Consider the following 12,362-nt stretch of genomic DNA (forward strand, 5'->3'; position numbering starts at 1 on the left):
TATAACCTAGAAATTTACACAGACGCTTCGAATACGGGCTGAGGTGCTGTCTGTGGTCATAAACGTGCTCATGGTGGGTGGACTAATGCTGAAAGTAGGTACCATATAAATTATGTAGAGCTCTTAGCTATTTTTCTTGGACTAAAAAGCATAGCATCTACTGAGACTAATTGCTCAATTTTATTACGCGTAGATAACACGACAGCTATTAGTTACATCAATAGAATGGGAGGAATTCAATTCACTCACCTCAATGACATAAGTAGACAAATCTGGTGTTGGTGCGAAGATCGCAATATCGACGGTAAAAAGCAATCCTGCTGTAAACCACACCCTGGCTAAAATTTTTTTATTTTTGATTCGGAATCAGAAAAAAATTCTGCGTTGAATGGTCCTATTCCCATGGCTCTACGACCTCTAGAAATTTCTGTACAGCGTTGGGATTTTGCTTATTTTCCCAAAAAGACAACTGAATATTTGCTGTAAATAGCATTAAAAACATAATTTTTCTGTAATATGTCTTTTACACCAATTTTGATTTTGCAAATAATTTGATCTTTGTAGTTACAGCACTATTTAATGGTGAACAGTGCGGGTTACTGCATAATTGCATAACACATTTAAGTAACGTACTGTGTTTACTACATTTACTAGACAATAATCTGTTGATCGGCGTTATTTACTACATTTTAAACAAATATGATATTACAGACAATGACAACTTACGCCAATTTAAAAACATTGTTATTTACTGGTCATGCTCATTTACCACCATTATAATACGCGCTCGCGCGTATATGACCGCTAGTTACCGCGTCGCTCAGTTACTCCGCGACAGTCGGGAAGGAGTGACATATTTGCTGTAACTTATTATTTCACAGCAACTGCAAATGGACTGTGATGTAATTATTTTAACCGAGTGCTGGTTATCGTATGTGAGTAACTTACCATATTTAGAAGGTTATAAGAGTTATAAAACTAGTTTAAACTATAATCAAAATGATGGAGTCGTAATCTATATCAAAAATAATTTAAATTGTTAAGTAGAAGAGCCATCATTTAATCAAGCAAACTGTTTGGTAATAAGATTTGGAAATGAAATTGCTATAATAACAATGTATCGCCCCTGTTGCTTCAAGTCTATTGACACTTTCCTAGAATCACTTCATATACTTTTGGATGGCCTTGCCTCCGTAAAAAATATTTTTCTGATGGGTGATAAAAACATAAAAATTAATATTTTAAATACAGATACACTTAACTACTTGGATCTACTAAGTTTTCATGGTTTAATTCCAGCCTATGATTCACCAACTAGAGGAAAAAATTGTCTAGACCACGTCATTATTAAAACAAAACTGAGTTCTATCACATGTGTACTACAAACGACAATCACGGATCATCAGTCCATTTTGTTCTGTTTAAAAACTGCGTGTATAAATACTCAAAACACAAATAAGTTTACCACAAAAATAGACCTAAAAAATATAATAGCACAGAGTAGTAGCATAAACCTCAATCAATTTCAAGAGCAATTAGACGTAAATTTGGCAACACACTATATCATTGAACAAATTCAAAAACTAATGATAATGAATACGATAAAAACTAAAATACCTAGAAATAAAATAACAATTAAACCGTGGATTACAGTAGGACTACTCAGGTGTATCAGAAATTTATTTATTTATTTATTTCATCTTACACAGACCAACATATTATCATAACAGGCATCTCCCAATACAATAATATTCAAATGTCAATAAAAAAAAAAACAAAAATAAAACTAGCTTATGTCAACTTAACAATAAATATAACATTCATAGTCATTAACTTAAAATTTAAAGGAAAAGTCAATCTAATATAAAATTTAATACTGAGCTAGCATGTCCATCAAATCAAAATCAAAGGATTAAAATAAAAATCAAAAAAACATAAATAAATTACACATGTCCCCAGAAACAAAACTAACCATTAATAAAAAATACAAATAATTAATAAATTAAGCATGTCAATTACAAACATCATTATCAGACGTAACAAATTCTAGTGCGGTTTCTGAGAATTTGGCCAAAGAACAATTAAAGACGTCAATTATTTTTGAGATCTCGTTAAGCAAACGCAATGCAGTTGGTATCGGAGCATACCGAAGTACGTTTGTTCGACATGTCGGGACCACGAAAGTTTGGTTTCGCGGTTCGCGTCGCAACCGCGTATTTGGAACCAGAAGACCAATTGACTCCAAGATCAATGGGTTACTTACCCAGCCACGGAACACTTTGAAAATGTACGTTACTAGTGCTACCCTTCTTCTAGCCTCAAGCCTGTTGTAGCCGACCATTCCGATAACAAATAGAGTTGGATACATCAGCGGGAAGAAAGGGTACACTCCATACAATTTGTGATACATGTGCCTTAAATATTTATTCTGTATTTTTTCTATCATTAGCCCATATTTGGTTTCATGGGGGTTCCATACCATAGAACACGTCTCCAAGTAGCTTCTAACTAATGCGTTATACAGTGATTTTAGAGCATTTACGTTTTTTAAATCTCTCGTATTACGGAGTATAAATCCCAAACTGCGAAAGGCTTTTTTGCAGACACTAGTAATATGCTCACTGAACGTTAGGTCATGTGAAAATCTAACCCCTAAGTCACGAATAGAGTCAACCCTCTCCATTACCACCCCACCGATTTTATATTCATATCTAATGTCATGCGCTCGCGCACGAGTACATGACATCATACTGCACTTCGAGGTGTTAAAAAGGAGTTTGTTTTCGTGACTCCATTGGACAACCCTATCTATATCACCCTGCAAACGCTCACAATCCGCAATATCCCTGATAGCAAGGCACAACTTTAGATCGTCCGCAAACAGCAAACATGTCGCATGCTCAACTACATCAGGCAAGTCGTTGATCATTAAAAGAAATTCTAATGGCCCCAAGTTGCTCCCCTGACTAACCCCAGAAAATGTTAGAAACGGTTCGGAAATATAACCCGCGTAATCAACATACTGCCTACGATTCGCTAGGTAGCTCACGAAAAACCCCAGAAGTCCCGCTGTAAAACCTGATGCCGCTAACTTTGTCAAAAGGACGTCGTTATTGACTGTGTCGAACGCCTTTCTAAAATCAAAGTATGCGACATCCATTTGACCTCCAACACGAATATCAAGAGCATTTGTCGCACCCTGCATGAAACACATCAGGTTTGAATGCGTCCCATGACCCGGCCGGAAACCATGTTGAGAAACCGATATAATCTCACTTACTTGAGTGTATATTTGGTTGTACAGTATCGACTCAAATACCTTGGCGAAGGTTGACAAAACAGCCACAGGCCTATGATCCGATAACTCGCCACTAGAGCCGGTTTTCGGAACAGGGATAACTCGTGTAGTTTTCCATGGTTCCGGGTATGTAGAAGTAGCCATACAAAGGTTATACAGGTATAGAAGAGGGGGCGCCAATACACATGAGCAATCCTTCACTATATAAGGCGGTATTCCATCTGGCCCGGTCGATTTCTTAGGCTTTAGGCGCGCCAGAGCAAGGCGTACGTCGCTTAGAGTAAGGCGTCCAACATGGACACGCTCAGCCGTAGCTGCCACGCCCGCGGCCGCCGCCGCCGCCGCTGCATCTGCATCAAGGCGCGGAGCCTCGGAGTCGTACACCGAAGAGAAATATTCCGCGAAAGCACTCGCACACATATGCTCAGGAATTAATACACCATTCTGCTTTATACGCGATTCACTGCGCCTTGATCGTTTGCTCTTAATAAAAGCCCAAAAGGATCTAGGGTCTTCGACAAGCTCTTCCTCAACACGGGTTCTATATTTTATATACGCTGTATGGATTTCACACTTTACCATGGCGCGATAGTGAGAAAAAACATCGTAATCGGCGGCGGATCGACTAGCTTTATAAGCTTTGTGCCACTTTGCCTTCTCCTGAATCATACGAATAAGTTCAGCCGTGTACCACTCGGGATAAACTCGAGTATCCGATCCTTTAGGTCTCTTTAAAGGCGCGCACTTGTCAAAGATATTATTTATGACATCATAGAACAAACCGATCGCATCCCGAACATTGCATGTGCTGTATAGAGAACTCCAGTCAACTTCACCCAGAGAAGCGTACAAACTATGAAAATCACATTTGTAAAAGTTCCACGCTTTTCTTTGAGTGATTGATGGCTTATTTTTCTCAACCACTTGTGGGGACGGCTTACAACTAGTTGACTCCCTCAGACACCGAGAAACAGATCTATAATAAATACATAAAGGCGGGTGCAATGGGTCTTGAGGAACCAAATGTTCGAGCTCTCCATTGACAGATATTTCATAAGTTGTTAAATTAGACAGCACTACATCTAAAGTACGGCCCATGTTGTTATTAATTTCATTGTATTGACGAAATCCGCAGAATGACACAAATACTCAAAGTAGCATTGGCTTTCAATAGGTGCTGAGTACATATTTAAGTCGTGTTAGCGGCATCGTCATCTACCGCCACTTATCTTTGATTTTCCATAGTTATTACATTTAAATTCAATCTAATTAAGTATAAATTAATGTACGAATACTATTTAGTTACTTAGTTATTTTATATTTCAGTTGTTTATTTGATTTTCTAATATGCGAATTGTATTGATGGGTAATTTATTTCTTTTGCTCTGGTAACACTTAAATTGGGTTATATCAAGTTTATAAAAGGCATGACATTTGGTTATTCGCGCTCATTCTGTTTTTGTTCTACCAACGATATAAACTGCAAGTTCGTGACAACTTCGTATTTTATTTCGACTACACTTGGAATCCCTTCAACACTTCAGAAGTGGGATTATCCAAAATGTCCGGCCCCTACATCGACGGATTAGGTCGAAAACGGAAGAAAACTAGAGAGGCACGCTGTTCTGACGACGATGAAAACGTGGATTTTTTTTCTTCGGATCAAGATTGTGATGCACCTTCAACGGAAAAACAACGTCGTATTACGTCTACAGAAGCAGAAGTAATACCAAAATTTCAACCAGAAGACAGAAATAGCAATGTGAAAGGCTGGCTGCACAAAATAGATCAGCTAGGGGACGTGTACGGCTGGAATAATCATGATCGTCAATTTATCATGCAAATCCGTCTTCGAGGCTCAGCACGTGATTGGTACGACGATTTAGACGATTATAAACTTACATGGAGCCAGTGGAAGGAAGCTTTGCAGAGCGCTTTTCCTCGTTCAACGGATTTCGTCGACAAATTTGAAGAAATGCTTTCCAGAACGAAAACTGATGCTGAAACGATGACGAAATATTTCCACGAAAAATTGTCTTTATTGAAAAAGTGCAAAATCTACGACGGAGATGCTATTTCATGCATAATCAAAGGACTACCTTTAGAGATACGGGCAAATGCTAAAGCCTATCAATGCGACACACCCGAACAACTATACTACGGGTATTTATCTTCACTGGAGAATTATCGACGGGTAGAAGCAGTAGCCACCGCGAAGAAGACCATGACGACAACGTGGCGGCGTGGAACATCTACTCAGCAGCTGCCGAAGATCTGTTACTCGTGCCGAAGACCTGGTCACGAAGCGCGGGATTGCCGAGCATCACTGCACTGCGATGTCTGCCAGCGCAGCGGTCACCAAGCAGCCACATGCTGGTATGCGGCCGGGAGCTCACGACAACAACCACAACAAACATCACAGGTCAGTGGCGTTCTACATATCACATATGACATTTATTTAGATTTATACGTAAAACAAGTGCATGTGAATGGGCATACGATGAAAGCCTACATTGACACCGGTAGTAAACTAAATATCCTCACAATCGAACAAGCTAAAAATCTAGAATTGACAGTCTTACCTTCTTCTATTGTAATGAAAGGGTTTGGTGGTGCACATTCACATTCACTAGGCACTGCAGAAGTTAAAGTTTACGTAGATAATGTAATATTATACGGCTGTGTGGAATTAACCGACTACAACTTGTCTACAATAGACTTAATTATCGGACAGAAGATGATTAATCAAGAAAACGTTAGTTTGGTAACAACAACAAACTCTGTGACATTCTACCCTACGTCTGACTTATGTAACACTCTCAGTGACGTACAGTTGCATCCAGCTGATTTTATTTCGAAGTACCCTATATTTTGAGCTATGATACCGTTGTTCCGAAACAAAGCTGCAGTTTCGTTAAAGTATATATCGACTGTAATGCGAACGAAATAGAACACACATTTCTGATGCGCCCCGTGTACTTTGAATTAGGAGGTTTGTGTTATTTTATACCGCAATCAGTGTTATCTTCATATAATTGTTTCATAAAAGTAATAAATGTCGGCGAGGATCTTCTGTGGCATGCAAATAAACTAGTGGCCCGTGCAGAATTAATAAATGTGTATGAATGTGAAAATTCTACAATTTTACAAATTGACGAACAAACTGAATGCGATATAAAGCAAAGCGATTTAAATGTCGGCGATCTCGATGAGGAACACTTAGATAAATTACTAGGGTTGTTAAACCGTTTTAGGTCTTGTTTTTCGAGATGTACTAACGATTTAGGCTGTACTGATTTGATAAGTATGCAAATCAAAACTAATAACGATGAGCCGGTGTTTCGTAAACCGTATAGATTATCTCACAAAGAGAATGAGATTGTAAACGCAAAGGTTCAGGAGTTGATAGACGCCGGAATCGTCAGGGAGTCTGTGTCAGACTATTCGAGTCCTGTGGTCCTAGTAAAAAAGAAGAACGGAGACTATAGGTTATGCGTGGACTATCGTGCTTTAAACTCACGCACAGTTAAAGACAGATTTCCCTTGCCAAATATTGAAGACCAACTTACTCGTTTGTCTGGTAAAGCATATTTTACTGCTTTAGATCTGGCACAGGGTTACATGTAAGTTCCCATAGATAAAGAGTCAGTTCATAAGACTGCTTTCGTTACTCCATGCGGCCAGTACGAATTCCTGAAAATGCCGTTTGGCTTGGCAAATGCACCCGCAGTGTTTTCTCGATTGATTAAAATGGCACTACATGGTATTGGTAACGAAATTGCTTTGTATTTGGATGACGTCATGCTGCCGACCGTGAAGTAGAAGAGGGTCTAAATCTATTGGAACGCGTTTTACAATCATTAAAGAATGCGAACCTAAAACTTAACCTACAAAAATGCTCATTTCTAAAATCCAGCGTTAGTTATTTAGGTCACGAAATTACTGAAGGCACCATACAACCGGGACAGGCTAAAGTGGCTTGTATAAGCGAATACAAAAGACCAAGTAACGTGCACGAAATACGACAATTTATCGGCCTAACGTCGTATTTTAGAAAATTTATCCACAGCTTTGCTGAAATTGCTAGACCCTTAACAGAACTGACTAAAAAGGGTGTCGAATGGTATTGGGGATCAGAGCAGGAAGAAGCATTCCAAACATTGAAGCGAAAACTAACCGAACGACCGGTATTAGGTATCTATGATAGGAACGCTAACACAGAACTTCATACCGACGCAAGTAGTAAAGGGTTAGGCGGAATACTACTTCAACATCAACATGACGGTACTCTTAAACCTATTGCATATTTTAGCAGAGTCACTAGCAAAGAGGAACGGTTTTATCACAGTTATGAACTCGAAACGCTAGCGGTGGTAGAATCCTTGAAGCGGTTTCGGGTTTACTTGACCGGGTTACCAGTTAAAGTTGTCACCGATTGTAATGTGTTGCGCACTACCCTTGAAAAAAAAGATCTGATTCCTCGTATTGCCAGATGGTGGTTGACTATTCAAGACTTCGATATTTTTATAGAATATCGTCCGGGAGATCACATGAAGCACGTAGATGCACTCAGTAGGAACCCCATCGTGGCTGAAGTGCAAATAATAGAGGGGTCAGACTGGTTGTTGACCCTGCAAATGCAAGACGAAACCCTTCAAAATATTATAACACAGTTGCGTGGTGGAACCGACAACCCTGATATTACGTCAAACTATGTAATAAAAGAAGGTAGTTTGTACAGAAAAACACTCTTAGGAGATCGATTCGTTATTCCTAAACTTGCTAAGTATGGATTAATGCAAAGGTATCATGACCAAATAGGTCATCCCGGTTTCGATAAGTGTGAGAAAGCCATCAAGGCTCAGTTCTGGTTCAAGGGCATGACACGATTTATTAGAAAATATACGAGTTCGTGTTTGCAGTGCGCGTACGGTAAAGGTAATTTTGGCAGGGTTGAAGGCGAACTACACCCAATCGAAAAACCAGCTGTACCTATGCACACGCTGCACACCGACCATTTAGGCCCATTTGTTAAGACACGGCGTGGTAATTCTTACCTGCTTGTAATTATAGATTCATTTACGAAATTCGTTTTCGCGAAGCCTGCAAAGAACGCAAGCTCAATTGAGACTATCAGGCTTTTCAAAGAAGTTGTTGATCAATTTGGAAATCCTCAAAAGGTGATAACCGATCGTGGCAAGGCTTTCACAAGCCGATATTTTAAACAATTTGCTCAAGAAAGACAATTTGAACACGTATTAAATGCCATAGCTAGCCCACGGTCTAACGGCCAGGTAGAACGAGTCAACCGCACTCTAATTAATGGGCTTAATACAACGTCTGAAAGTGAGTGTACGTGGGACCTCAAAGTACCAGACGTTGTATGGGGCATTAATAATACGACTAATTCCACGACAGGTTATACACCATTCAGTCTTATGTTTGGTCACGATAACTCACGGCTTCCGGGCTATCCATCTCCGGCAGCTATGGATGCCCCTTCTCAGCGACAACAATTAGATTCGCGTAGGACAACTGCAAAAATACGAATAGACCGAAATATGACTGAGATGAAAAGCAGGTTTGATCGGATACATAAACGTTGTAAGAAATACTCTGTTGGTCAGCTTGTTCTCTGGAAGGGTGGTTCTGCGAGAGACCCTCGGGCTAAAGTTACACGGAAACTTGATGGTATATACACAGGACCATACCGAGTGGTCAAAGCTGAACACTGTTTAGACCGATATACAATATCTAGCATAAAGGGCATGAAAGGATACAAACGATTCCATGCGATAGTTAGAAGCGAAGTGCTTCGACCATATAAAACTACTTTGACTGATGATAGTAGCTCCGGCAGTGACCGCGAAGTAGACAGGGATGACCTTATAGACCTTTTAGAAAGTTAAAATTGTAGGTTTAAGTACACCAGTTTTAAACTTTGTGTTCTCTTCAAAAAGGAAAAAAACAAACTCGTACAACACATTCGTGGATGTAGGTATCTAATATATGTAAATAATCAATCGTCTTCAAACTATCTAGTATTAGGTTTCGATTTCCGATTATGCGATTATAGTAAAGTAGTTAACTATTTCATTTGACATGAGGATACTTAAATATTTCATTTCGTTAAGTTTATAAACAAGTTCTATTTATATAAAGTATTGTTATGGATTATGTCTTAGATAATATTAATGTCCAAGGTAAAATTATTAACACTTATTATAATCAAATTGTGTATATATCAAATTGCGTCTTAATTATTTTGTCTAAACTAAAAAACGTACATAGCTAAACAAATAATTGGATCTGTGTTTTCTATAACTATCTACGTGTAAATACGTGTATAATAACAATGAGGAAATAAAGAAAATGTTTCCTACAAACGAACACTCAGAAGTACTACACTATATATATTTATTTATATAATAATAATAATTATAAAAACGAATTGACAAAATATTAGCTGTGTGAACATTGTAACGGTGTGATATGATTTTACACTGCCTACAAAATAGATACCTATTGAATTGGTGCATACTGTGTGAGCTACACTATGTGTCATAATTATTATTATTGAGTTGCAAACTTGTAGGTGTTACAAACAATAACTGTGTGACAACAATCTAACTACGTGAGTTACAGGCTAGATATTTTTAATACTGTGTGATGCAAATACTGTGTGATGCAAATACTGTGTGACATATCTGCTGTGTGATAAATTAATACTTGACTGTGTGAACTGTGTGATGGAATGCCAAAATTGGTAGCTGAACTGTGTGATAAACATAAAGAAAGTCACTGTGTGATGAGTTTAACATTTCCTGTGTGAACTTAATACATAATACACAATGTCACGTCGTAGTATTGGAGCGCACAAAGTCACCCACAAGGAATCACATAAGAATATAGGGCAGGCAGGGTGGGTACAAATGAAACAAATACTGTGCTGTCTTTTCTTATTTCAGAACACGACGGCTGCCAAAATGTCCACCAACAACGCGAGCTACTCGACAGTCCCTGAGCGCCGCGGTGGGCCGCGCCCGTTGCAGGATGGCCGAGTGTTAGCGGCATCGTCATCTACCGCCACTTATCTTTGATTTTCCATAGTTATTACATTTAAATTCAATCTAATTAAGTATAAATTAATGTACGAATACTATTTAGTTACTTAGTTATTTTATATTTCAGTTGTTTATTTGATTTTCTAATATGCGAATTGTATTGATGGGTAATTTATTTCTTTTGCTCTGGTAACACTTAAATTGGGTTATATCAAGTTTATAAAAGGCATGACATTTGGTTATTCGCGCTCATTCTGTTTTTGTTCTACCAACGATATAAACTGCAAGTTCGTGACAACTTCGTATTTTATTTCGACTACACTTGGAATCCCTTCAACAGTCGCCAACTATTATTAAATCTACGTATTTCGTATAAACTCGCTCTAATAAATGAAATAAGTACATGTAGTCGCTATCTTTACTACTAGGGGGAATATAAAAAACACAGCAAGTAAATAGCTTTTTACTACGCCTGTATACATCAGCACATAACAATTCAAAAACTACGTCATCTAAATTAGGGGAGCCTGGTAGAGGCAGTGGCTGCAACCGGAGTGACGGGGCCCCGATTAGTAGCGCACCACCCAGTTTGCGGCCGTCCGTCCGGTCACATCTCACTACGCTATATCCACGCGGTACTAACTCTCCATCATAAATGGAGTCATTAAGTGAAGACTCCGTAAGCGCCCATAAGTCCGCTGAAGATGCACATAGATTTACATAAAATGTATTAAGTTTAGTTCTAAGTCCCCTAACGTTCTGATAGTACATGGTTAAACCGGTTTTGTGTATATTATCACTGTTAGACACGAAAAAACTTAAGCTCTGTCTGTGTAGTAACATTAAACTTTTTTGCATCATTCGAACTTTGAACACTTAACTTATTTTTGTGACTTAATAAGAAAACGTCTAATACTAGCGAACGACAAGAATTAACCCGATCAAGATTACAATTCTTGAGATATCTTAGTTTAGAAAAATGTAAATTCTCGATATTTGCACTTATTGTCTCTATTAGTTCACTCATCTTTAGATTGTACAATACATTATTTTCACACGGACCGAACAACACATTAGTATTACACAACACGTTTAAAACATGGTAAAGAGCTGACTGGAACTTATATATATTACTGTCGTGTGAGCCAGCCAATAAAATAATATAGTCATTTTTTGTAAACTTATCACACCATGTAACGCCCTCCGAGACAATTTGACTTAAATTCGCAAAGGGTTTAATAACCGACTTTACTCGATATTCCTCACCGAGAAATCTTTGCAAGAGCCGACGCATGTTACGGCCGGACTCGTCGGCCAGCAGCAGCACGTTGTGCTTGGCAGGAGTGTCCTGGAATGACTTTGTTGAGCGTGGCTGATATTGGGATTGTTTACTCCTAGGAATAGGGTCACTACATTCAATGCATTTGTTTGATGACTTTGGCCTTTTAGTATTGTCGTCACTGGCTGGTCGAAGCTCAGGGAGGTCAGGGGTCTGAAGCGGCTCAACCTCAGAGTCCATAGAGACCGAATGCACTTTAAACTCAGAAAAGAACCGGATAATGAAATATTAAAAACAACTTATAAAAGATACAGGAACTACTGTAATAATATCCTAAAAAAATGCAAGCGTCAATATCACAAATCTAAACTATATGAGGCTGGGAAAGATTGTAAAAAAATCTGGGACAATATTAAAAGTATAACTAATCTTGACACGCCAAAAACTAAACCAAAGGAACTTCTTGAGATAGCACAAACGAAAACTCAATCAGTTAATCTGATAAACAGCTTTTTTATAAATGTAGGACCTGAATTGGCTAGTCGAATCCCCGTGAATGTTCTTCCTTGTCCGGAATCGACACAATCCACAACATCACAGGTGGGATCTTTTGTGCTATTGGACACCACGTGTGCAGAGGTAGAAAATACTATCACAAACCTAAAAACCAATTGCTCTCCAGGATGGGACGGTATCACAACAGTAGTACTTAAGTCTTTAA

The 12,362-nt window shown here is 38.6% G+C and overlaps 1 protein-coding gene across 1 annotated transcript in view; it reads left to right on the forward strand.

Annotated features, from left to right (window-relative positions):
- The first annotated feature begins 895 nt into the window (after window positions 1-895).
- The window catches only part of LOC126381625 (uncharacterized), a 57,893-nt gene continuing 46,426 nt past the window's right edge, over window positions 896-12,362 (forward strand). Inside the window, exon 1 of the mRNA XM_050031079.1 lies at window positions 896-935. The gene's annotated coding sequence lies outside the window, so the exon portion shown is untranslated. The remainder of the gene's footprint in view (window positions 936-12,362) is intronic.

Source organism: Pectinophora gossypiella, unplaced genomic scaffold (assembly GCF_024362695.1).
Source record: "Pectinophora gossypiella unplaced genomic scaffold, ilPecGoss1.1 Pgos_69, whole genome shotgun sequence".
NCBI lineage: Eukaryota > Metazoa > Arthropoda > Insecta > Lepidoptera > Gelechiidae > Pectinophora > Pectinophora gossypiella.